We start from the raw sequence: 24420 nt of genomic DNA, 5'->3' as shown, positions 1-24420 counted from the left end.
GTTTGGGACATTTTGTATCAGTTTGTTACAAGGTAATCTACATAATTCCTACAAGTAGTTAATATAGCCAAAAAATCACTTCCCACAAACCTCATTTCATTCTGAGATTCGCTTTTCTTGGTATTAATTTTAGATATTTATAGCTTTGTTTTATACATATGAAATGTCTCTTCCCATCACCATTTTTTGAACATTTTCTTTGATAATTGAGGCTCATAATAAAAGGTACCTGCTTGACAGTATCAGTCTTTTAATAACTTCTGTTTTCTTCTTCGTGGGGATCATGTGTTTGCAAGCCAACATGGAATCTTTTGGAGACTCTGGACTTCCTTCTTTATGGTGTCCATACTCACACTTCTTTCTGTTGTATGTTGGGTTGCTTTGAGTCCAGACCTGTGGAGGGCACTAAGCAATAACAGGAGAATGTCATACTTTATGTGTCAGTGCTGGTTTTTTCTCTTGTTCTGTGCTTTTCCCTGCCAAGGTCTCTGTCTTCCCCCTCTAGCCCCCCTTTTCTTTAGTTGAACATATTGGAGTAAGAAAACTTTAAAACTATGTGCATATTTGTAGTTCGATGTTTTTACCTCCTCCTTTAGCAGGTGAATGAATAAATAGATTTTTTGTTTTTCTTTTCAACAGTCAAATGTGTAACTTGTTATTTTTTTTTTAACGTGGTGGTGATGGTGTGCCACGGAGTCACTTACTACTCATAGCAACCCTGCATAAGGTTTCTGAGGCTGTAAATGTTTATGGGAGCAGAAAGCCTCAAGTTTTTCCTGTGGAACCACTGGTAGTTTTGAACATGTGACTTTAAGGTAAGCAGCCTGACTTGTAACTACTATGCTACCAGAGCTCTTTAATATAGTTGGCTTTTAATAGATTATTTTCCTATGGAATTTACCCTTGGACAGTGATATTAGCCAGATCCCCTTTGTTGTTGTAGCTAGGTGCCATTGAGTTGGTTCCAACTCATAACGACCCTACACACAACAGAATGAAACACTGCCCAATCCTGCGCCATCCTCACAGTTGTTGTTACACTGGAGCCTGTTGCTGCTGCCACTGAGTTAATCTAGCTTGTTAGGGGTCTTCCTCATTTTTGCTGACCCTCCACTTTTCAAAGCATGATGTCCTTCTCCAGGAACAGGTCTCTCCTGATAACAAAGTGTGAGAGATGAAGTCTTACCATCCTGGCTTCTAAGGAGCATTCTGGCTGTACTTCTCCCAAGACAGATTTGTTTGTTTTTCTGGCTGTCCATGGTACCTTTCATATTCTTCTCCAACACCATAACTCAAATGCATCCATTCTTCTACAGTCTTCCTTATTCTCTGTCCAACTTTCCCATGCATTAAGTGAAGCAGCAGCACTGCTTTAGGCTGTGGTGTTTTAAATCTACTAATTCTTTCTAAAGAGGAGTATAATAATAGAAAACAGGAGCTCTGGGGCTGTAGTGGGTTACACATTAGGCTGCTAACTGCAGGTTCAGCAGTTCACATCCATTTTTTTCCTGGGTAAGTTGTTATCTCCCCTTTCCCTTCTCTTTTGCTTGTGAGAAATACCAGGCTATCTGCTCCTGTAAACGTTTACCAACTTAAGAGACCCTATCCCTGTGAGTTGGGAATGAACTCAGCGGGAGTGGGCTTGGTTTTGGTTTACTTTTGGACTTTTGTTGAGTCTCCTCCTTCCTTTCCATCCGTTTTACTTGCTACTTTCTTTGTGGTTTTCGTAGAATCACCGACTTTTGTTAAAAAGTTACCTTACTAATTTCGTCCCAGGGATTTTTCAAGAGGAAATTTTTGTGAATCCCTAGAGCTCCTCAGAGGGGCCATGAAAACCACCTCAGGAGCAAAAACAGGAGGCTGGAGTGAGAGGGGAATCTAGCAAGTGGTGTACTGACATTTCTGTTCCTCTCCAGTTAGGCAGCCCAATTGTTAACCCATTTTGTTTGATTTTAACATAAAATTATGGTTTTCAGTTGTCCCCTGGATGGCACAAACTGTTAAAACATTCAACTATTAGCTAAAGGTTGGTGATTCAAACCCCACCCAGAGGTAACTCAGAAGACAGGTCAGACCATCTGCTTCTGAAAGGTCATAGCCTTGAATACCCCAAGGAACATGTGATATTTAAGGTTTTGTTTCAACTAGACTGTGCCCAGGTTCTCAGTGGTTTGGCAGTTGATATGAATTATCCTCCATGATGAAATCTAATGTAATCACTTCCATGATGAGCTCTGCTATGAGCAGCCAATCAGCTGGAGGGACGCTCCCTTGGAGGTGTGGCCTGTTTCCAATATATTGGACACTCAGACAAAGCTTGCTTGCTCTCTGCTGAGTCTAGATCTTGTATCTGTCTCATTCTCCGATCTCCAGTTCTTTGTACTTGAGCCAGTGAACTGCTCTATTACCTGCCAATCTTGGGAGCCGTCAGCTGCTTACCAACGGGATTTTCCAGACCTGCCTGCCTGCTGTCTGACCTGCCAATCTTGGTTCATCTGACCAGCACTTGGGACGCTCCTACCTGTGTGAGCCATTTTGTTGATGGAAGCTTCTCTTTGTTGTTGTTAAGTGCCAACTCATAGTAGCCCAGTATAGGATTTCTGAGGTTTTAAATCTTTACAGGAACAGAAAGCCTCATCTTTCTCCCATGAGGTTGGTGGCTGGTGGGCTCAAAGTGCCGACCTTGAAACTTGTTTTTATATATTAATTCACTAGTTTTGCTTCTCCCAAGAACCCAACTTAAGACAGAGCCATTCTACTCTGCACATATAGGGTCACCAAGAGCCTGAGTCAGAATCAACTCGACAACAACCACATGAGACTGAAAAAACTTCAAACTGTATACACCAATGGCTTTGTATAGATGCTCAGACAAACAAGGTGCCATATAGCTGTGCTGCAATGGAGGAGAAAGGTGAATAGCTTTGAGAGGTCCAGAGTGGGGAGTGTCTTTTAGTGTGACGTGATTTAGGTGCTTATCTTGTAATGTGACTGCAGAGCATCTTTTCCATGGTAACAGTATTTTAAAACCAAAAAGAGACACTATGAATTTCCTACCTACTTGATACGGTTTTCGATTAAACAGGTTTCCTTTCCCTTGTGCACATTCTCTGTGAGTTACACACAGAAGATATATTTCTCAGTTACACTATTTGCTTTAAAACATGATATATTTAGTAACACAAAGAATGTGCAGCATAATGAAACTTTAAACTATTAAAGATATTCATAGATGGATGTGTAAACTCTTCTCATTCACTTGTATAAGAAGCGGTGATTTTTGGCATTCCATTTCAATAGTAAGTTATTTTTATGAGCGAGGATGTTTGGAACAGTTAGCCATTGTAATCATTAAATGTTCTTTCAAACTTATGGCATAAATGTAAGGTATGACTCATTAAAAAAAAAATTTTTTTTTTTTCCTATATAGGCAGTCTCAGAAAGAATTAAGCACTCTCTGGAATGACTATACAGCTAGAATTTTCAGTAGAATTGAAGGCTGTAGCAGCTCTGAACATTGATATTGATTTTGAAAATTAATACAATTGGCTGTTGTTTCCTGAAAGACTTGGTTTCTTATTCCTTTCTATGTAATCTCACTTTAGTAAATAATGTATCTTGAACAGATCCAAAATGTGTTGGGCTTTAAGCACTTAATAAAATTGGTTTATGTCTTAACTCTTACAATTCTCTTTTCAATTGCAAATAAAGGTCAAGCAGTGATTGTTATTCACCACTCATCTGTTAGTATGCTGTGCTGTGGTGGCTTGCGTGTTGCTGTGATGCTGAAAGCTGTGCCACTGGTGTTTCCAATACCAGCAGCGTCACCATGGTCGACAGATTTCAGCAGAGCTGCTAGATGAAGACAGACTAGGAAGAATGGCCTGGCAACCGGTTAACAAAAATTAGCCAGTGAAAACCGGATAGATCTCAATAGAATATTGTCTGCTACAATGTTAGGAGTTGTTGCATCACCAGACTCAAACATAACATTGGTCACGAAGATTGTATGGGGCCAGGAAGCATTTCCATCTAGTGCCATGGTTGGATCGGACTCAGTTAGACTTAATGGCACATAGCAGCCATGCTTATAGATACCGGTTCAACACACCCAGTTCTAAAGCATGGCTTGAAAAGGTAGTGCTGTTTCATCCAAGGATCTCTTAATTAGTGATGGTGTGTGTTGGTGGTTTCAGATTCTGTTCTTTAGAACTCTTGGAATTACAGACATTGCCTCAGGGATTGCTTTTCGGGTAGAGGTTTGTGGATGGGGCAGGTGTTGTTCCTTCCCATTCTTTTCATTCAGCCTTCTTTTCTTCTCTTAATTACTGGCCTTCTGTACAAAAATAAAATGGAAGATTTAATTTCAAGAAAGGCTTATTTTCGTAAAAGCGAAAAGTTGGAAATTGATCTCACATGGCTTTTCTTCTATCTTCTGGTCCACTGGGGAAATCTCACTTCATTCCACATGGATTTGTGTGCATGTGTCTCTGCTGGAAACTGTTAGTCACTGTACACCACTCCCCCACCCCTACCATAGAAACTCACACATCACCTTTGACTTGGTGTTAATGATATGATGGTAAGTCAAAGAGTTTTGCTGCAAAATCATAGTATCATTTATGAAACATAAACATCAAAATGTGGAGCTATTGTTTCCTAACATACCCTCCATCTTGGTCTCTTACCTTCATTTCTCTATCCCACGGGTGGGGAACATCTGGCCTGCGGGCCGTATAGGTCTGGCCCTGCCAAGGCAATTGCAATTCCAGCCATCAATATATATATAGCATGCCAATTATTAAATTGATAATTTTGTATGGCCCATGAATGATTATAAATGTCCAAATGGCCCTTGACAGAAAAAAAGGTTCCCCATCCCAGCTTCAACACTTCCCCTGAAGAATTCTGCTCTTTGGTTTACACCACATCATATTGGCAGTTTGGGCTTCCTTGAAGAGTTCAAAGCATGTTATTTTTTAATTCTCTTTGAATTTTGGCAACAAAAAGCAGTCTGAAGGGGCAAGACCAAGCTTGTGGAATGGATGAGGTAAAGGTTTCCCAGTGCAGTTCTCTTGGTACAGCCCTTGCCACCTTCGAGGAACGAGCAGTACATTGTCTAGATGGAGAACAATTCTTCATTGCAACTCTCCTGGCCCCTTTTCTCACCTATGCAGTTCTTAATTTTCTTAAAATATTTCAGTAAGTCCCTATGATGGTCCTGGTATGGTGCTGCAGGATAATGCACTGGGCCATAAGGTCAGTTTGTACTTCAAGATCGGTGGTTCAAACCTACCAGCTAGCTGCTTCTCAGAAACCCTAGACAGGGTCACTATGAATCAGAACTGACTTGATGGCACTTAACAACAACAATGACCATCCAATGTTCTTGGAGAAAATTCTGTCAACATGACCCCTTGGAGTCCCCCACAATTGTCACTGGAGTCCTTGGGTTAATGTGCCGAACTGCAAGGTCGGTGGTTCAAGCTCACCAGAAGCTCCTTGGAAACCCTATACACATGGTTGCTATGGGTTGGAACTGACTCGACGGCACTTAACAACAACAACAAACAATTGTCACTATAACCTTCTGAACTGACCTCTCTGCCTTGAATAGAACTGGTCCTTTGACTGGAAGCCACTCTAATGGAGACTAAGGCAAATGTATGACTGAGAGAATTTATCTGCAGCCATCCATTAATGACAGAGATATGCTTAAACACATTCTGGCTGGAATAAACCTGTGCATGTATGAACCAAAATCTGAGTAGCAGTACTTTTTGACTGCTTCTTGTGGAACTTCATACATTACCTTAGATGCGTGGTGTGTGTTCACAGGAAGGGCATGCGATCAATCCACATCACACGGCATCCCACAGTTAGCAAGGAAGACGGTCATTTTGGATGGCTGGTTGTGTGCTGGCTGCCAACTGGCCCTCTGCCTGGTTCTGTGGAGCAAACCCTTCTGTAGAACAAAATAGAAGGACGATGCTGAGCCAGGAGACTGAGAGCCCTGGAAAGAGTCGAGGAATCTGAGTCCAGTAACATACAAATCCTCCATTCTGGAGCTGCCCACTTACATGATGAATGACCTTAACCCCACTGCCGTCGAGTTGAGTCAGCTTGACTGTGTCCGACTCACAGTGACTCCAGAGTAGAACTGCTCTGTAGGGTTTCTGAGACTGCAAATCTTTCCAGAAGCAGACTGTCTCCACTTTCTCCCATGGAGATGCTGGTTGGTTTGAACTGCTGACCTTCTGGTGCACAGCCCCCTGTACTACCAGAGCTCCTTACATTACATTTTGTTAAGGCACACTTTATTTTTCTAGGTAGAATTGAGGCATGTGTGGCTGGTCCCTCAGGGAGGTGACTCAGTTAGATACTAGGGTGGTGGGTCTGCTGATGTAAAGCGCCACAGAGACTGGGGTTTTAGTTAATCTAATTTAAAAAAGAACAACATTTCTGCCTGATTGTAATAGTGATTCTGCACCTGAGGAGGGACTCATGCAAACAAACCATGCTGGGTCTCTAGAATGTCTGTTTCCCAAGGACTACCGCATGGTGACTGCTGTACTAACATCCAAGATCCAGGTCTGGAATCCAAGAGCTGGAACAGTCTCACCCATTCTGGGGCAGGCTTTATGGTCACTCTGTACCTTAGGCTGAGTTCTCTAGAGAAGCAAAACCACTGAAGCTTATATATGCACGCACACACACAGACACACACACACACGCACGCACGCAGAGATTTATCTCAAGGAAATGGCGCACACAAATGTAGAGATGGGCATGTTCCAAGTTCATAAGTCAGATGTCAGACTGGAGGCTTCTCCTGACTCATGTAGCTTTGGGAGCGGGCAAACCTAAGAGTAGCAGGTACCATGGCAGGCTGCTGATAGCTCCCAAGATTGGCAGACGATGTAGTCAGTCTCTAGCTCAAGTGCAAAGAACCAGAGGTTGGAGGATGAACCAGATACAGGATCCAGACCCAGCAAAATGCAAGAAAACTTTGCATGCATCTCCAATACATTGGGAGCAGGCCACACCCCCAAGGAAACTTGCTTTCACTGGACTGGATGCTCGTAACGGAGCTCATCATGGAAGTGATCACATCGTATTAAATTTCAGTGTGGGGTATGACAATGCCTTAACTGCCAAACCACTGAGAATCCTGCCTCACTTTTGGTAGTTCAGTGGTTTCTAGACAGTAGCTCGGGACTTCATGGTGTTCTTTTTGGGGGAATGCTATTGCCTTCCCAAAAGGTCCCACAAAAGAGCATTTTGGAGATCCTGTAATATGGAATCATGTTCAGCAATTAAGTCTCAGAGATACAAACTCTTACTTGTAATTATGAGACTTGGGCCTTGGACAAATTAAGGAAGACTTTGGGTTAATGTACTGGATTGCAAGGTCAGTTTGAATCACAAGGTAGGTGATTCAAGCTTACCAGGCGCTCCTCAGAAACCCTATACAGGGTTGCTGTGAGTTGGAACCGACTCAACGGCACTTAACAGCAACAACAACTTTGCTGGGCTAAAGGAATCTCCCCCATGTCTCCCCTGCCTCCAGAATTTTGCCAGCCTCCATCTTACAGTATTCTGCCTTCTCCTTTACCTAAGTTAACGTGTATCTACCCTCTAGTCTGTGAATGACTCCCCTTTACCTCTTGTTCCTGGTGAACACCAAAGGGTATTTCTAGCATGAAAACTTTTCCTTGACTTTTTATAATAGTATTCTCATACAATAATTGCCCTTTTGTAATGGGCTAACTTCTCTCAGGAGTCCTGTTGTGGAGCTGTGGGGTAAGCACTGGACTGTAGGAGGTTCAAACCCAAACAGTTGGTGGTTCAAACCCACAGTCAGTCCTTGGAAACCCTGTACAGCGTCACTATGAGTCAGACCTGACTCGATGGTACTTAATAACAACAAGCATTTCATTCAACATCATGTCCTCCAGCTTAATCTATGCTGGTTAATAAAGCAGTGTTGAGCTGTTGTCTTGACCTGAAGCCACTGTCCATATTTGTAGCAACACACATTCTCTCAAAGAAAGTTTGTGAGCAAAACAGGATCACATATGCTCACTACTACTCTGCCTTTGACATCCTGCTGCCATCTTTGGAAGACACAAAAACATTGGGCAGAGGGGTGGTGGTCTTGTCTTGATTGTTATTGTTTCTCATTGTTGTTAAGTGCCATCGAGTTGGTTCTGACTCAGCCACCCTGTATAGGGTTTCTGAGGAGCAGCTGATGATGAGTTTGAACTGCTCATCTTATGGTTAGCCGTTCAGTGCTTATCCTACAGCACCACACCAGGCTCCCTGAGCATTTGTAGACCTTTTCCTTTAATATCTCAACCCCCTGTTTAGTGCACTTATTTAGTATTAGAATGGACTATCCAAGAAGACAGGGGTCATGTTAAGGTTTTGTTAAAACCATGGCTGTCAATTCTAACTTACAGCAACCCTATTGAGCAGAGTAGAACTGTTCCATAGAGTTCCCCAAACTGTAAATCTTTCTGCTTGGATAGACTGTTAACACTCATGGAAGCAGGAATCTAGATAGCAAATGCTGTATTGCATTAGCAAATCTGCCAAAGACCTCTTTAAAGTATTCAAGAGCAAAGATTTTAATTTGAGGCCTAAATTGCACCAGATCCAAGTCATGGTATTTTCTTTCCTTTTATTTATTTTTTATTGTGAACTGAGTGATAGTTTACATGGGAGAACATCAACTTTATAACATCATTTTATTGCAATGATTACAATCTCCTCTGTGCGTCATCATTCAACAGTATTTACTTCCATTCCCTGTTTTTCTCTTTTTTTGCGGGGGTTGGGGTAGGGAGATGTACATCAAAACACTTAGGAATATATAATAATTTAAACAACCAAAGGTCCCATTCTACAAGCCACCAGCACTCAGTCCCTCTCTTTCCATGAGTCTAGAGTCCTCAACTGCTTCCTCTCTCCATGTCCTTATCTCTGTCTCCATCTCTGGTGTCGCTGCTTCTCTGGATAATAAAGAGTACATTCCATTTGTTCTTTTCTCTCTTGTTGTGTTCTTCTCTCTAGGGTCTTCTGTTTCTGGATTGTAAGATTGTAAGTCATGGTATTTTCAATAGCCTCATATATATGTGTAAGTTAGACAATGACTAAGAAAGACCGTAGAAGAAATAATGCATTTGAGTTATGGTGTTGGATAAGAATGTTAAAAGTACCATGGACTACCAGAAGGACAAACAAATCTGTCTTGGAAAAAGTACAGCCAGAATACTCCTTAAAAACTCCTTAGAGACTTTGTCTCTCATACTTTGCACATGTTATTAGAAGGGACCAGTTCCTGGAGAAGGACATCTTTCTTGATAAAGTGGAGGGTCATTGAGAAAGAGGAAGACCCCCAGCAAGAGGACTGACGCAGCAGCAACAACAATGAGCTCCAACATAATAATTGTGAGGATGACGCAGGACAGGGCAGTGTTTTGTATAAGGTCACTATGAGTTGGAACCAACTTGATGGCATCTAACAACAACAAAGACAATTAACAGTCTTTAATGGAGGCAGACTACCTCATCTTTCATCTGTAGAGCAGGTGGTGGATTGGAACCACCAACCTTTTAGTTAGCAGCCCAGTGTTTCATTCCCTGTGCCACCAGGGCTCTATAGTTGAGTTTTTATATATCTTATGTTCTTTGCTCCCTCCTGACAGTAGAGTACTGCGCACAACAGATATTCATTATCCTGTGTGTTGAATGAGTTAACGAAACTCCTGCTATTTAAATCTCAGTAATTGATGGGGTTGATTCTTATCAGATAGGTACAGAAAACAACAGCTATTTTAAAGCAATTAGACTTTCCAGCAGTAATACATGTATGCAAATGTGTAGGTCTGGGGTAGCCTACTCACATACAGAGCCTGGAATATTAATGAATGAAGTGTGTAAATTAGAGTCTGTCTAAAGGAATGTACAAAAACAAATTTCACATCAAATTGTCATTTAATATTAGGCCTCTTTAGGTTTATTAAATCGAATAATCTAATAAACCTGTCTCAGAAGCTCAGCCAAGTATGCTCCTTCGAAGTAAGGATGATGAGACTTTACCTCATGTATTTTGGAGATGTCATCAGGAAGGGGATCCGTCCCTGGAGAAGGACATCATGCTTGTGATGGAGGGTCAGTGAAAAACAGGGAGACTTTCACGAGATGGATTGATACACAACAGCACCAATGGACTCAAATACAACAACAGTTGTGAGACTGGTACAGGACTGGACAGTGTTTCGTCCTGTTTTAAATAGGGTCTCTGAGTCAGAAATAACTTGAGGGCATCTAACAACATTCTCATTAATATTCTTCAGTTGTTGTTGTTGTGGTTAGGTGCCATTGAGTCACTACCGAATCATAGTGACCCTATGCACAACAGAAAGAAATACTGCCCGGTCTTAGGACAACCTCACATTTATTGCCACGCTTGAGCCCATTGATGCTGCCACTTTGCTAATCCATCTTGCTGGGGGTCTTCCTCTTTTTCTCTGACCCTCCCTCCACCTTACCAAACATGATATCCTTCTCCAGCGACTGGTCCCTCCTGACAATATGTCCAAAGTATGAGAGGCGAAATTTGGTCACCCTGGCCTCCAAGGAGCACTCTGGCTGCACTTCTTCCAACACAGATCTGTTGGCTCTTTTGGCAGCCCATGGCACTTTCAGTATTCTCCTCTAACACCATAACTCAAGTGAGTCAATTCTTCTACAGTCTTCCTTGTTCGCTGTCCAGCTTTCACATTCATATGAGATTATTGACAGTGCCGTGGCTTGGTTCTTCAGTAGAAGGAATGAAATACTTGGAGATTGATTGAAACACATATACTTCCTGTATATGTTTAAATGTGTCAGGAATATGTGTCAGCTGATATTGGCTAATCACCTCAAGTTTTAAAACTGTGTCTTGATGCTACTGTTGCAGTTGTACATACCTGTCTTACCTGATCCTGTAACAGTTGTTGTTTTTAAGTGCCATTGAGTTGGTTCCAACCTATAGCAACCCAGTTCAGGGTTTCCAAGTCACTGGTAAGCTTGAATTACCAACCTTGCATTCAAACCAACTTTTTAGTCCAGCACATTAACCCACAGTAACCCACAGCATCACACCAGGACTTGATCCTAGAGCAGTTGTTGTTATGTGCTGTGGAGTCAGTTCCAACTCATAGCGACCCTGCACAGGGTTTCCAAGGCTGTAAATCTTTACGGGAGCAGAAAGCCTCATCTTTCTCCCGCGGAACAGCTGGTAGTTTCGAACTGCTGACCCCAAGGTTAGCAACCCGATTCATAACCACTATGCTACCAGAGCACCTTGATCCCAGAGCAGTTGTTGTTTTGTTGTTAGTGGGAAGCAGTTCCTCTGTAAAAGTTTGGCTGATTAGCAGCTCTACTGCCCCTAGAGGGTGAGAAGATGTACTACTGTTGAGTAATGGTGAGCCCAGTGGAAAGTGGGAGAGGTGGGAGAAGTGGAAGTTTAATCTATGTTATATACAGAACCTTATGTTTTATGGAGTGCTGGTGTGCTGCTGTAGGATAAGCGCTGGATCACAAGATCTATTTGAATCACAAGGTTGGAGGTTCAAACTCACCAGCTGCTCCTCCGAAACCATATACAGGGTCATTATTAGTCAGAACCGACTCAACAGCACTTAATAACACCAACGTATGCTACACATATGATGCATTTAACATGAAATAGTAATGTGTTATTTCAACATATTAGAACAGTAAGACCTCTAGTTGCTATTCATAACCATATATGTGTTGAAGAAGCGACCATATTTCTGCAGATAACATGCCCATGTATATAACACGCATATGCTCTCAGTAGAACATACTAAGGAGGTTGAGTAGTTTGCAAAAAGGCAACATATAAGATATGTGTTATTTGCATAAAATACGGTAAATGGTGAGGCCGTAATTATAATGTCATTTCAATTTAGGATGAATTTAAAACTGACAAATTGTCCTTTAAGAAGATGCTGAATGATAGTCCAGTGATAATTGTAAGCATATATCAAGTTTTTAGGAAAACTATGCATGATCTGATATTGTAGCTGTTAAAATAAGTCAATTAAAACACTTGAACTGAAACTCATATGAATATTCTAAATTTCAGATGGGGATATGAGGGAAAGATTCCATTACCTTTGTATTCAGTTTTTCCTCAGAATCTCTTTGCACTTTTGTTTGCACTTTTCTGGCCTACTGGTAGGGTGGCTTCTCCTTTTTTCTATGTGAACTTCCTATTCTTCTTGTCTTTTTTCCACCTCCTTGATCTCTGTTCCTTCCTCTTTCATTTCCTTTCTTCTTTTGATGCTTCTTTTGTCTTCCAAGACTTTTCTTCATTTACATCTATAATTTGATCACCTCTCATCGCTCAAATTCTAAATGAATCTCAGCTTTTTCTAACAGGATAAGCACAAGCTTGCTTCCTGGTGTCTTGCCACATTTTTAGAACTCCAGGCTAAGCATTTTTTTTCTTGTAGTATAAAAAGTATATAGGAACTTTGCTGCATATTTACTAGAGGAAGAGAAAAAAGTAATTGTTTCATGACCAGCCTAGCTGGGAAAGTTTCTAATCTCAATCAATTAAAAATGACAGATGATTTTTCGGGATGGTTATTTAAAGTGCCATGTTGATCGATAGAGACTGAAAGTAAATCATATCCACAACTTGGCATCTTTATCTCTTTTAAGTATCCCTGATCTATCCCTTGGAGCAGATTAATTTTTCAGTGGCATTCCTCATTTTTCTCTACATTGAGTTATGCATTTATACCAAACTTTATTACAAACCTCTCAGACTTAAAGGATTTAAAGTTTATTATTGCGATTTTAGAGGGGCCCGGGAAGGAAAGGAGAGAAAAAATAATTTTCCTGAGTGAGGAAACCTGGCTGTCCCTGTGATAAATAATTCCATGGAATCTGGATTAAATTAGCCCTGAGAGAACCTATATGTCCCTGAGGCGCTAGGTGGCTGATTATGACTGTGTTATTTATTTGCATCGTGTAGCACGCAAATGCATATGTGAGGGGAGTGTAAATGTGCCCACCCTTCACCTTTTTTTAGCCTATCTTTTCAAACAGTCCTTATAAAAGATTTATTTAATGACTGCTTGAATCTTTTTTTTTTTTTTTCTTTCATCTTGGTAGTGTAGTAGTTACGAATCGGGCTGTGAACTTTAAGGTCAGCAGTTCGAAACTACCAGCTGTTCCGCGGGGGAAAACGAGGCTTTCTGGTCCCATAAAGATTTACAGCCTCGGAAACCCTGTACAGGGTTGCTATGAGTTTGTTCCGACTCCACGGCACATAACCACCATCACCGATCTTATTACTGGAATCGGTTTGCTTTTGTTTTTGTTTTTTTTTAAGTCTTTAATACGAATTGAGTGATAGTTTACATCTCTGGATGTGAGACCATTGGTTTTACACTCATTGTTTCATTGCAATGATTGTACTTTCTCCTGTGTTTCCTTCTAAGTTTTATGGTTTTAGTTCTTACATCTAGGTCTTTGAAAAATTTTGTGTTTGTTCTTGTATGTGGCATGCAGTAGTTTTTACTTCATTCTTTTGCATATGGAGATCCAGTTTTTCCAGAACAATTTGAGAAGATGCTTTTTTATTCCATTGCATTATCTTGACACCCTTGTTAAAAATCAATGGACCCATACATTTATGGGTTTATTCTGGGCTTTGTTTGATTTTGTCAGTCTTTGTCAGTGCCATGCTGTATTGACTATTGTAGCTTTGAATCCCTAACTATATAGGAGGAGACAGATTCATTATTCTCCCATGGGAGACAGATTCTATTGGGTTTGAAACACAGACTTTATAGCCAAATGCTTATCCCATAGAACCACCAGGACTCCTTAGATGCAGTATGGAAGTTAGGAATTGCTTTCATCATTTTTTGGGCTCTCTATAAGGTCCTAGAGTCCTGGTGTGGTGCTGTGGGTTAATGTACCAGACTGCAAAGCCATTTGAACTGCAAGGTCGGCTGTTCAAGCTCACCAGCCGCTCCTCAGAAACCCTATTACAGGGTCACTATGGTTCGGGATTGACTCGACAGCACTTAACAACAATAACAGCAAATCAGACCAAGTATTGCTGACACTGCATTATCTCAGGTCCTATAGGCCACAGAATGTCAGCTATTCCTGCCTCACTAATGATCCCATCACGGAAAACCTGGGATTTCATCAGTCCTCTGCCTGGCACTTGTAAAACAATAGTCTGCTGATGGTAATTATTTTTATAAGACTTCATTTATGTTCTCAAGTGGTTTTTTTTTGTTGTTGTTGGTTTTTTTTTTTTTTAATCTATATTTGTAATTAGGAGTCCTGGTGTGACACTGTAGGATCAGCACTGGACTGCTAACCACAAAGTCCTTGGAAACCCTCTACAGGTTTTCTATGGAGTCCTGTTGTGCTGTGTATTAATGCGCTAGACTGCAAAGTCGGTTTGAACTGCAGGGTTGGTGGTTCAGGCTCACCAGTCGCTCCTTGGAAACCCTCTACAGGGTCGCTATGGGTCGGAACTGACTCTATGGCATTTAACAAGAACATGAGTCGCAACTGTCTCGAAGGCATGTCAGAACATTTGTAGTTAATTTTCATAGTCTATGTTTCTTGGGTCCCTTGTCTAGATGAGGGGTTTGCAAAGTTTTCTGTGTAGAACCAGGAAATATATAGTTTATGTTTTGCTGGCCACAGAATCTCTGTCACAATTGCTCAACTTTGCTCTTCAGTATCTATGTAGTCATTGACAAAATGTAAATGATCGGTCATAGGTGTGTTCCCATAAAACTTGATTAGCAAAAACAAGCGAGAAAGAAGTGATTTCACCCTTGGGTCATAGTCTTCCACCTTATGGCCTAAACCATTATCATTTAGACCCTTGTTGTTTTTTGTTAAGTGCCATGGAGTCAGATTCGATTCATAGCAACTTTGTATAGGGTTTCTGAGGCTTTAAAATGTTCTATGGCAGCAGAAAGTCTCATCATTCTCCCGTTGGAACTGTTTAAAGGAGCCCTGGTAGCGCTGCAGTCTAAGCTATGCTGCTAACTGCCTGGCTGGAGATTTACACCTACCAGCCACTCCGAGGGAGAAAGATTTACAGTCTTGGAAATTCTGTATGGGTCACTATGAGTCCTCTGTTAGTTACAGAACCACCACTCCTCTGTCAGTTAGTTGTACTGTGGTGGCTTTTGTGTTGCTCTGATGCTGGAAGCTATGCCATTGGTATTTTGAGAATGCTGGCAGGGTCACCCATGGTGGACTGGTTTTAGTTGATCTCCTAGACTAAGACAGACTAGGAACAAGGAGAGGAGGATAATTTAAATTGTTTATCCACTGAAGACCTTATGAATAGCAATGAAACATGATCAGATAGCACCAGATTATTGAATACTGAAACATGATGACTAGCACCCAGAATATTGTTAAATATAGTGCTAGAAGATGTGCCCCTCAGGTTGGAAGGCATTCAAAATACGACTGGGGAAGAGCTGCTTCCTCAAAGTAAAGCTGACTGTGATGATGCAAATGGAGTAAAGCTATTAAGACCTTTATTTGATGATGGGTCATAGCTCAAAATGAGGAGAAACAGCTGTTGTTGTTGCTAAGTGTCAGGGAGTCCATTCCAACTCATAGTGACTCTATATAGGGTTTCCGAGGAGCAGCGGGTGGAATTGAACTGAAGATCTTGTGGTTTGCAGTCCAGTGCTGATCCTACAGTGCCACACCAGAAATCCAACATCCATTAATAATTGGAACATGGAATGTGCAAAGTATGAATCTAGGAAAATTGGAAGTTGTCAAAAATGAAATGGAATGCATAAAGATTGGCATCATAGACATTAGTGAGCTGAAATGGACAGGGATTAGCCATTTTGAATCTGCAGATAATACAACCAGGCTTGCTCAAAGTGAAGAGGACCTAAAATACTGATGAAGATCAAAGATCACAGCCTTCAGTATGGGTTGCACCTCAATGTAAAAAAAACAAAAATCCACTGGACCAAGGAGCCCTTGTGTTGCACTTTGGGTTAATGCACAGGACTGCAAAGTTAGTTTGAACTGCAAGGTCAGCAGTTCAAGCTCACCAGCCACTCCTCGGAAACCCTATATAGGATCGCTGTGAGTTGGAACCAACTCAGGAGCACTTAACAACAACAGATGGAGAAAACATTGAAGTTGTTGAAGACTTCATTTTTCTTTGATCCATTATGAGCACTCATGGAAGCAGCAGTCAAAACTTCAAATGATGTGCTGCATTAGGCAAATTTGCTGCACAAGACCTCTTTAGAGTGTTTAAGAGCAAAGATGTCAGTTTGAGAACTAAGGTGCACCTGATTCAAGCCATTTTCAGTAACCTCATATGCATGTGAAAGTTGGACAGTGAATAAGGCAGAATATAGAAGACTTGATGCATTTTGAGTTATGGTGTTGGAGAAGAATATTAAAAGTACCATGGATTGCCAGAAGAACAAACAGATCTATGTTAGAAGAAGTACAACCAGAATGTTGCTTTGAAGCCAGGATGGTTGAGACTTCGTCTCTCATACTTTGGACATATTATCAGATGAGACCAGTTCCTGGAGAAGGGCATCATACTTGGTAAAATGGGTAGTCAGAGAAAAACAGGAAAACCCCCAATGAGATGAACTGGTACCAGTGGCAGCTGTAAGTGGGCTCACAACAAAGATTGTGAGGCTGGCTTGGGCCAGGAAGTGTTTTGTTCTGTTGTGCATAAGGTTGGTATGAGTTGGAACCGACTCAAGGACACCTACCAACCACAACAACGTGAGTTGGAATCAACTCGATGGCAGTGGGTTTGGTTTGGTGTTTGTTTTGTTTTGTTTTTTTTAGGGGCGGTCAGTTTAACTGCCCTCTTAATTGATGTCATCTTAAATAAGTTGAATCCCCATTGTGTCAACTATAAAATCAGATAATAGACCAAGTTCTTGCACGGAATTAAGTAAATTGCTTTGATGATCATGATAATCATGATTAGGTTTTATTCACTTTGTTTTTGATATAGACGATTATAAGAAAATTACAGCACACAGTGAGTGCAGAAGATGTTTTTCTTAGGAAACTGGGATCACTAAAACATGTTTGCAATTCTTCCTTATTTAATATTGATGCTGATGACAATACTCATTTTGAGAATGAAAAATATATACAGAGATACCTCCACATCTTTAGCACTCTCATCCCTGTAGACGTAGTCATTGTAAGAGACAATTATCTGTCATGTAAAGGAGTTCCGCAACATTTTTCCAAGTATATCGTTGTCCTCCAAATAAAATTAAATCTAATGGTTATAGCATCTGTGTGTAAAAAAAACATCTGAGAAAGAGAAAACATGGAAGACTTAGTATGCAGGATTGTTCAGTCTGTTATTTAGGGCCAGGGTCGTTTCTAGACAGTACAGCAGAAGAAGGTGTCTTTGGCTTCCCTTTCCTAAAAGATAAAACATACTGTACATTTGCTGCTGACATCAAAACATTAAGCATTCACAGAGGTCTAAGATAAAGTTTGAATTCAGACCCTATTGTAGATTGAGGTATGCATATAACTTCAGATAATGTGGTTTTGAAACTATAATTATCAGTTTCTCAAAAGTAAACCGCAATAGCCTCCGTACCAGCAGGGGAATACCAGACAAGTGATATTTTTCAGACAGCAAAGCAGATGGCTCCTTTTCTTCATTTGGCACAGGGTGTGCCAGCCCAAAGAGACAGCCACACAAATGTTAACCCCTGAGGGAGTGAGGAAACAATGGCCACCGGTTGTTCTTTCTTAGCCTGAGCTGGACTTCAGAGAAGTGTGGAAAAGGAATCTTGTCTTTAGAAAATATTTTGAGTTCTTGCCTGTCTTCCGAGTTCTTGCCAGCATACCGGAAGTTTAGGTCATTACTCGGAGAAGGAAACAAACACTTGTACTTGACAGTTCTGGGCTCATCTTGTGGGAAATTCCTTGGGCTCGATATGTTGTTATTAGGTATCCTAGAGTTGGTACCGACTCACAGTGACCTTATACACAACGGAATGCAACACTGCCCAGTCCTGCACCAACCCCTTGCTGCTTCTACTGTGCCAATTTGTCTCATTGGGAGTCTTCTTTTTCACTGACCCTTCACTTTACCAAGCACAGTTTCCTTCTCCAGGGATGGGTTCCTCCTGATATGTCCAAAGTATGCGAGACGAAGTCTCACCATCTTTGCTTCTTTGGAGTATTTTGGCTGTACTTCTGCCAACACAGACTTATTTGTTCTGGCAGTCCATGGTACTTTCAGTATTCTCCTCCAACACTGCAGCTCAAATGTATCAATTCTTTTACGGTTTTCCTTACTCATTGTCCAACTCTCACATGCATACGAGGTGAAAGAAAATACTATGGGTTGGGTCAGATGTACGATGTTTAAACCATTATGCTATGAGGGCTTCTTACTATCTAGTCCTCAAACTGACATCTTTGCTTTGGAACACTTTAAAGAGGTCTTGCCGCAGATTTGCCTAATGCAATACATTGTTTGATTTTTTTTTTGACTGCTGCTTTCATGAGTGTTGGTAGTCGATTCAAGCAAATGAAGTTTTTTTCTCCATTTATCATGATGTCATTTATTGGTTATATGGTAAGGATACTTGCTTTCTTTACACTGAGGTTCAACCCATACTGAAGTTCCTAATATGTTGTTGTTAAGTGTCTTTGAGTTGGTTCCAACTCATAGTGACCCTATTTAGAGTTTCTGAGGAGCGGCTGGTGAATTTGAATTACCGACTTTGTGGTTCAAACCAACCTTGCAGTCCAGTGCATTATTCCACAGTGCCATACCAGGACTCCAGATATACTACTTCCCAGTTTTCATTAGAGCCTCCATGAAGATGACAAACACACATACTATAAACAAAGATGTCAAGATATGAGCAGAACACTCCTGGTTATAGTTGGTGGAGTGGATTGAGAATAGTCTTGCATTACACTGATATATAAAGAACCTGGGTGTAGCACTGTAGGATAAGCACTGGGTTGCTAACTATAAGATCAGTGATTCAAACCCACCAATCACTCTTTGGAAACCCTATACAGAGTCGATATGAGTCAGAACCAGCTCAGTGGCACTTATCAACAACATACTCATTTATAAGGAACCCTGGTGACACTATAGGACCAATACTGGACTGACCACTGCAGGGTTGGCAGTTCAAGCCCACTAACTGCTCCTTGGCAGAAAGATGAGGCTACCTTCTTCTGTAAAGATTTACAGTTTTGGAAACTCTATACTGGGTGTCTGTGAGTCAGAATTAGCTCGATGGCAGTGGGTTATACTCATAGATAACACATGTTCTCCTTCTTGAACTAATATAGGGCCGATGCCCCCTCTACACGTTGTTGTTAAGTGCCATCGAGTCAGTTCCGACTCATCACGACCTGATGTAGGGTTTCCGGGGAGTGGCTGGTGAATTTGAACTGCTAATTTTACCACACGGTGTCACACAAGGACAAATTAGGACACATTAAAAAATATGTATTTGCAGCATGCCTAACTTCAGGAGACACACATAGGTTCTTCAGAGTGGAAAGAGTTTGCTATTCACAGACTTGAAACCTGCCAAAGCAGTGTCCCTAACTGTCCCTCCTCTCCATCAGTTCTGACTCATAGTGACCCTATGTAGGGTTTCCTTATGGGAGCAGAGAGTCTCACCTTTCTCCCAGAGCAGCTGGTGGTGGTGGGGGTTTGAACCACTGACTTTGTGGTTAGCAATACAATGTTTAACCCACTGTGCCATGAGGGCTTCTTTCTATCACCCCCAGTTCGTTTCTGTTCACATTTATTGAGAAGCTCTATAACACCCAAAGTGCAATCCAGTGACAGTAGCTATAGGGAGATGAGCAGTGCAGGGTGCTATATGCCAAGATTCATGTCACTCAAAAAGACAAGCCACATAGATAGATACTGAAGGAACACTTGGTGTATCTGTGTTTCATGTGCTGTGGTCATTCATGCGACAGCCGACAATCCTAAGAATGGACGATTAGAGTAGACAAAGCCTTCTAATCTGTTGACATCCACACGCTCGTTAGAAGGAATGCCTGCGACATGTTACTAGTGGAGCTTAAAGAACACATCTGTTACTACCACGTTTAACTCTGAGACAGAGACATGGCTGGCATCGAGTGGTATTCCAGAAGACTAAGGATTGTTACCTAACTCTCTTGTAGAAACCTTGGATCTACTGCATTGTTTATGTTTATGCATATTACACACGTATGCATATAACACACACTGTGTATGTAGGAACAAACTAGTGTTGTTGGCAGGAAAACCATCACCTACCACACATGTTATTTATGCAAAAACACAGTGGGGTAGAGCTCTCCTCATCAGGGGAAGCATATAGGAGCCTAGCATACAGATTCTGAGGAGATTCTAGAAGGTAAGGGAAAGGAAAGACAGACTTGGAGGACACACATCTCTCTCTGAAAATGGTTATGTATAAAACGTTTTACAGGTGAAAAGGAAGCGGGGGTTCTATGAAGGGACAGTGAAAAAGAGGAAGAGCCTCAACGAGGTGAATGAGCACAGTGTCTGCAACACTGGACTTATACTTAGCAATGATTGTGAGGATGGTATAGGGGTGGGCAGCATTTTGTTCTTTTGAACTTGGAGTTGCTGAGTCAGAACCAACTCTGTGGTACTTAACACCAAGAGCTTCTTTAGAAAGGAGGCTTAGAAAGGAAAGGTATATGGAGAGAGGAGAATTTTTGCAGTTAGGTGGCAGGCATATGAGAGACCACCTTCTGATGGCTTTTGCTTTGCTTAGAAATGAGAAAGGACACCCTCTGCTGTATTGGGAAAGAGCTGGCAGTCGTGAAGTTTGAAGAGAACAGAAAGAGATCATCGATGGATGTGGTAGAGAGTTTAAGACCATGAAACACAGATGGTTGAGCTGCACCAAGAATCCAGTTGTGGTTGGAGAACCTGAATTTCATTAAGTTCTGTAGTACCAATCTATGCAATGCAATTACCTTACATAGAACCTTTAAAAAAACAAAACGAAAAAACTTTAGCTGACATTTTTGAATGATACAAGCACTTTAGTAGTGGTTGTGTATCATGGAGTGGGTTCTAACTCATATCTTCCCTGTAAGTGTTTCTGAGGCTGTAAATTTTTACGGGAGCAGAAAGCCTCATCTCTTTCCCAAGGAGCTACTGGTAGGTTTGAACTGCTGACCTTGCAGCTAGCAGCCCAGCTCGTAATTCACTTTGTTGTTGTTGTGCCCTTTCCAGTCGGTTCTGACCCATAGCTACCCTTTATAGGGTTTCCAAGGAGCGGCTGGTGAGCTTGAACCACTGACCTTCTGGTTCAAACCGATTTTGCAGTCCAGCATATTAACCCACAGCGCCACACCAGGACTCCGTAATCCACTTTAGAGATGATGTTGTTTTGTCAGGTGCCATTGAGTCGGAACCGACTCATAGCGACCCCATGCACAGCAGAACGAAACAATGTCCGATCCTGGGCCAACCTCACTACCGCTGCCACATTGAGTCCATCAATGATGCCACCTGGCCAATCCATCTCGTTAGGGGTCTTCCTGTTTTTCTCTGACCCTCCACCTTACCCAGCATGACATCCTTCTCCAGCGACTGTTTCCTCCAGACAATATGTCCAAAGTATGAGAGACGAAGCTTAGCCATCCTGGCCTCCAAGGAGCGCTCTGGCTGTACTTCTTCCAGAACAGATCTATTGGTTCTTTTGGCAGTCCATGGCACTTTCAGTATTCTCCTCCAACACCACAACTCAAAGGCATCAATTCTTCTACGATCTTCCTTATTCACTGTCCAGCTTTCACATCCATATGAGGCTATTGAAAACACCATGGCCTGGGATAGAGAATCAGAAATGTGTGCAAAGAGCAGTGAAAACATGTTTCATATTTTCTTTGTCTCTAAAGTGTGTGATTTATAATAATAACGAGCATTTATGGTCAACCTGGTCTGCCTCAGACAAAAAGCTAAGAGCCTTGCATTATTTATGCAATTCTAGTAAGAAACACCTATGAGTTATATATTATTACCCAGTTTATAAGATAACAAAATGTAGACTCAGATAATTTAAATAACGTGTCCTAGATTATATGGCTAGGTAGGGTTGAGATCAATATTAAAGTGTATTTGTACCATACAAACTGCCTCTTTTTTTTTTTTTTCTTTCAAACTGCCTCTTTTGTAGACTGAAAAAATGGTAATAGATTGGCAGTTTTACTGGTATAGTGCTGTAGGATAAGCACTGGATTTCTTACAGCAAGGTCTGTGGTTAAAACCCACCAGCTGCTCTTTGGAAACCCTACACAGGGTCCGTCACTATGAGTCGGAGCCGACTCCACAGCACTTAACAGCAACAACCTAATTCAGTTCCTCTCTGAAATAATTAGGAAGGTCAGTGGACTGTTTGATTTGTACTGGACACAGCTGGAAGTGTTTTAATTACCACAGTGTGTTAAAACCTTTGGAAAGATTTGTACTCTTAATTATCCTGATTTTAAATATCATCCCAAGTATGTTAATTTTTGAGTAAGCAACTTCATTTAGTGCCCTTTAAGAGAGTCCTGGAGTCCTGGTGTGGTGATGTGGCTTAATGTGCTGGACTACAAGGTCAGTTTGAACCACAAGGCTGACAGTTCAAGCTTGCCAGCCACTCCTCAGAACCCTGTATAGGGTCACTATGAGTTGGTCCTGACTTTATGGCACTTAACAACAAAAACAACAAGAGAGTTATGGTATGGCATTGTATAATAAGCATGGGACTGCAAGGTCAGTTTGAACTGCAAGGTCAGCGGTTCAAACTCACCAGCCGCTCCTTGGAAAAGTTATGGGGTCACTATGAGTCGGAACCAGCCATACTGCACTTAACACCAAGCACAAGGTGTACATTGTAATGGTGATATTACTCTTTTCTGGTTTTACTGACAAAATCGTATTTTTTTGGAAGAAAATATTACAAATCTAGTTTTGCACAACATGAATAAAACATAAAAATAGACTAACTTGGGATACTTGTAAATCTGTTTCTTTTATATTCATTTATAATTACACCCGGGTGCTTCCAACAGTTCATGGAAAAATTCTATTATCTTTTCATTCCATTTTCCAAAAACTGTTTTGAAGCCCTCTTCCCCCGTATATGTTAAGCATGTGTGTGTGCTTATTTATTTTCTCCAAAGCATCTGATTCAGTAACTGATAGTCACTTTAATTTTTGAAGATTCATTTCAATTCAGTACATGTTTACTTTATTATGTATTTGTTGAACCCGTGTCAACCCGATTCTCTTCATTTGCAGACATTATGTCGTAAATGAAGAATATTCTTCCATCTTCTTACTTCATTTCCAACCTGTAAACACCCATAGGTGCCAGCCAGTAACATTCCTTAAAATAAAATCATAACACACTCTTGCTTTACTAATAAAACACTGCTTCTTAAATGATCATATTTCAATTTTAAACATCTCATTTAAAAATAATGAACTTAGTAATCTGATGGTCCCCCCCCCCCTGAAGTTAAGTCTTTAATGGAAAAGATACACCTCTGTAAGTGTTTGGTTACTTACAAAGACCGTGGAGGATCTTTGGCGACCAGCTTATTGACTTCCATGTAATTAGTTATGTTGCAAGTGTATTTTGGGCACTTGAGAAGTGTCTGACTAATTGTACCTCTGTTTTGAAGATCTTATCTTGGCATTATCACGTTACTTTTAGTTCAGGTACAAAGATTCTTTGAAAAGGCATGGGCTATTAATTATGTGACCGAGAAAAATAATTTCCCCCAAGTTAATTGCACAAATTACTGTAGCCCTAAAAGGTTAATGATTGTCAAACATCTTTGATGCATAGAGCCTATTAAATGCCAGTATCCTTTGAATAATGTAAATAACTACACTTGTCCTTATTGTACAAATGGTTCTCATTCAGAGAACGACAGTAAACAGTGTGTCCTTATGTTTCAGTCACTTTGGGCTGGAGAATTTAAATAAGACCATCTTATACGTCACAATACAGTCTTTATTCCATTTTATAAAGTAAATGCTACCTTTTTATTCACTATCCTCACTTTGCATTATTAAACTATTGAGTTACTACTTGAATTTTATAAATATATATATTTAAAATTTGTGCAGAATTAGCTTACGATTTGAGCAATTTTTTCTTGTTGTTAGGTACCATTGAGTTGGTTCTGACCCACAGTGACCCTATGCACAATAGAACGAAACACTGCCAAGTCCTGCGCCATCTTCACAATTGCTGCTATGTTCAAGCCCATTGTTGCTGTCACTGTGCCAGTCCATCTCATTGGGGGTCT

This window comes from Chrysochloris asiatica, unplaced genomic scaffold, assembly GCF_000296735.1.
Source record: "Chrysochloris asiatica unplaced genomic scaffold, ChrAsi1.0 scaffold00034, whole genome shotgun sequence".
Lineage (NCBI taxonomy): Eukaryota > Metazoa > Chordata > Mammalia > Afrosoricida > Chrysochloridae > Chrysochloris > Chrysochloris asiatica.
This window is presented reverse-complemented; position numbering follows the sequence as displayed.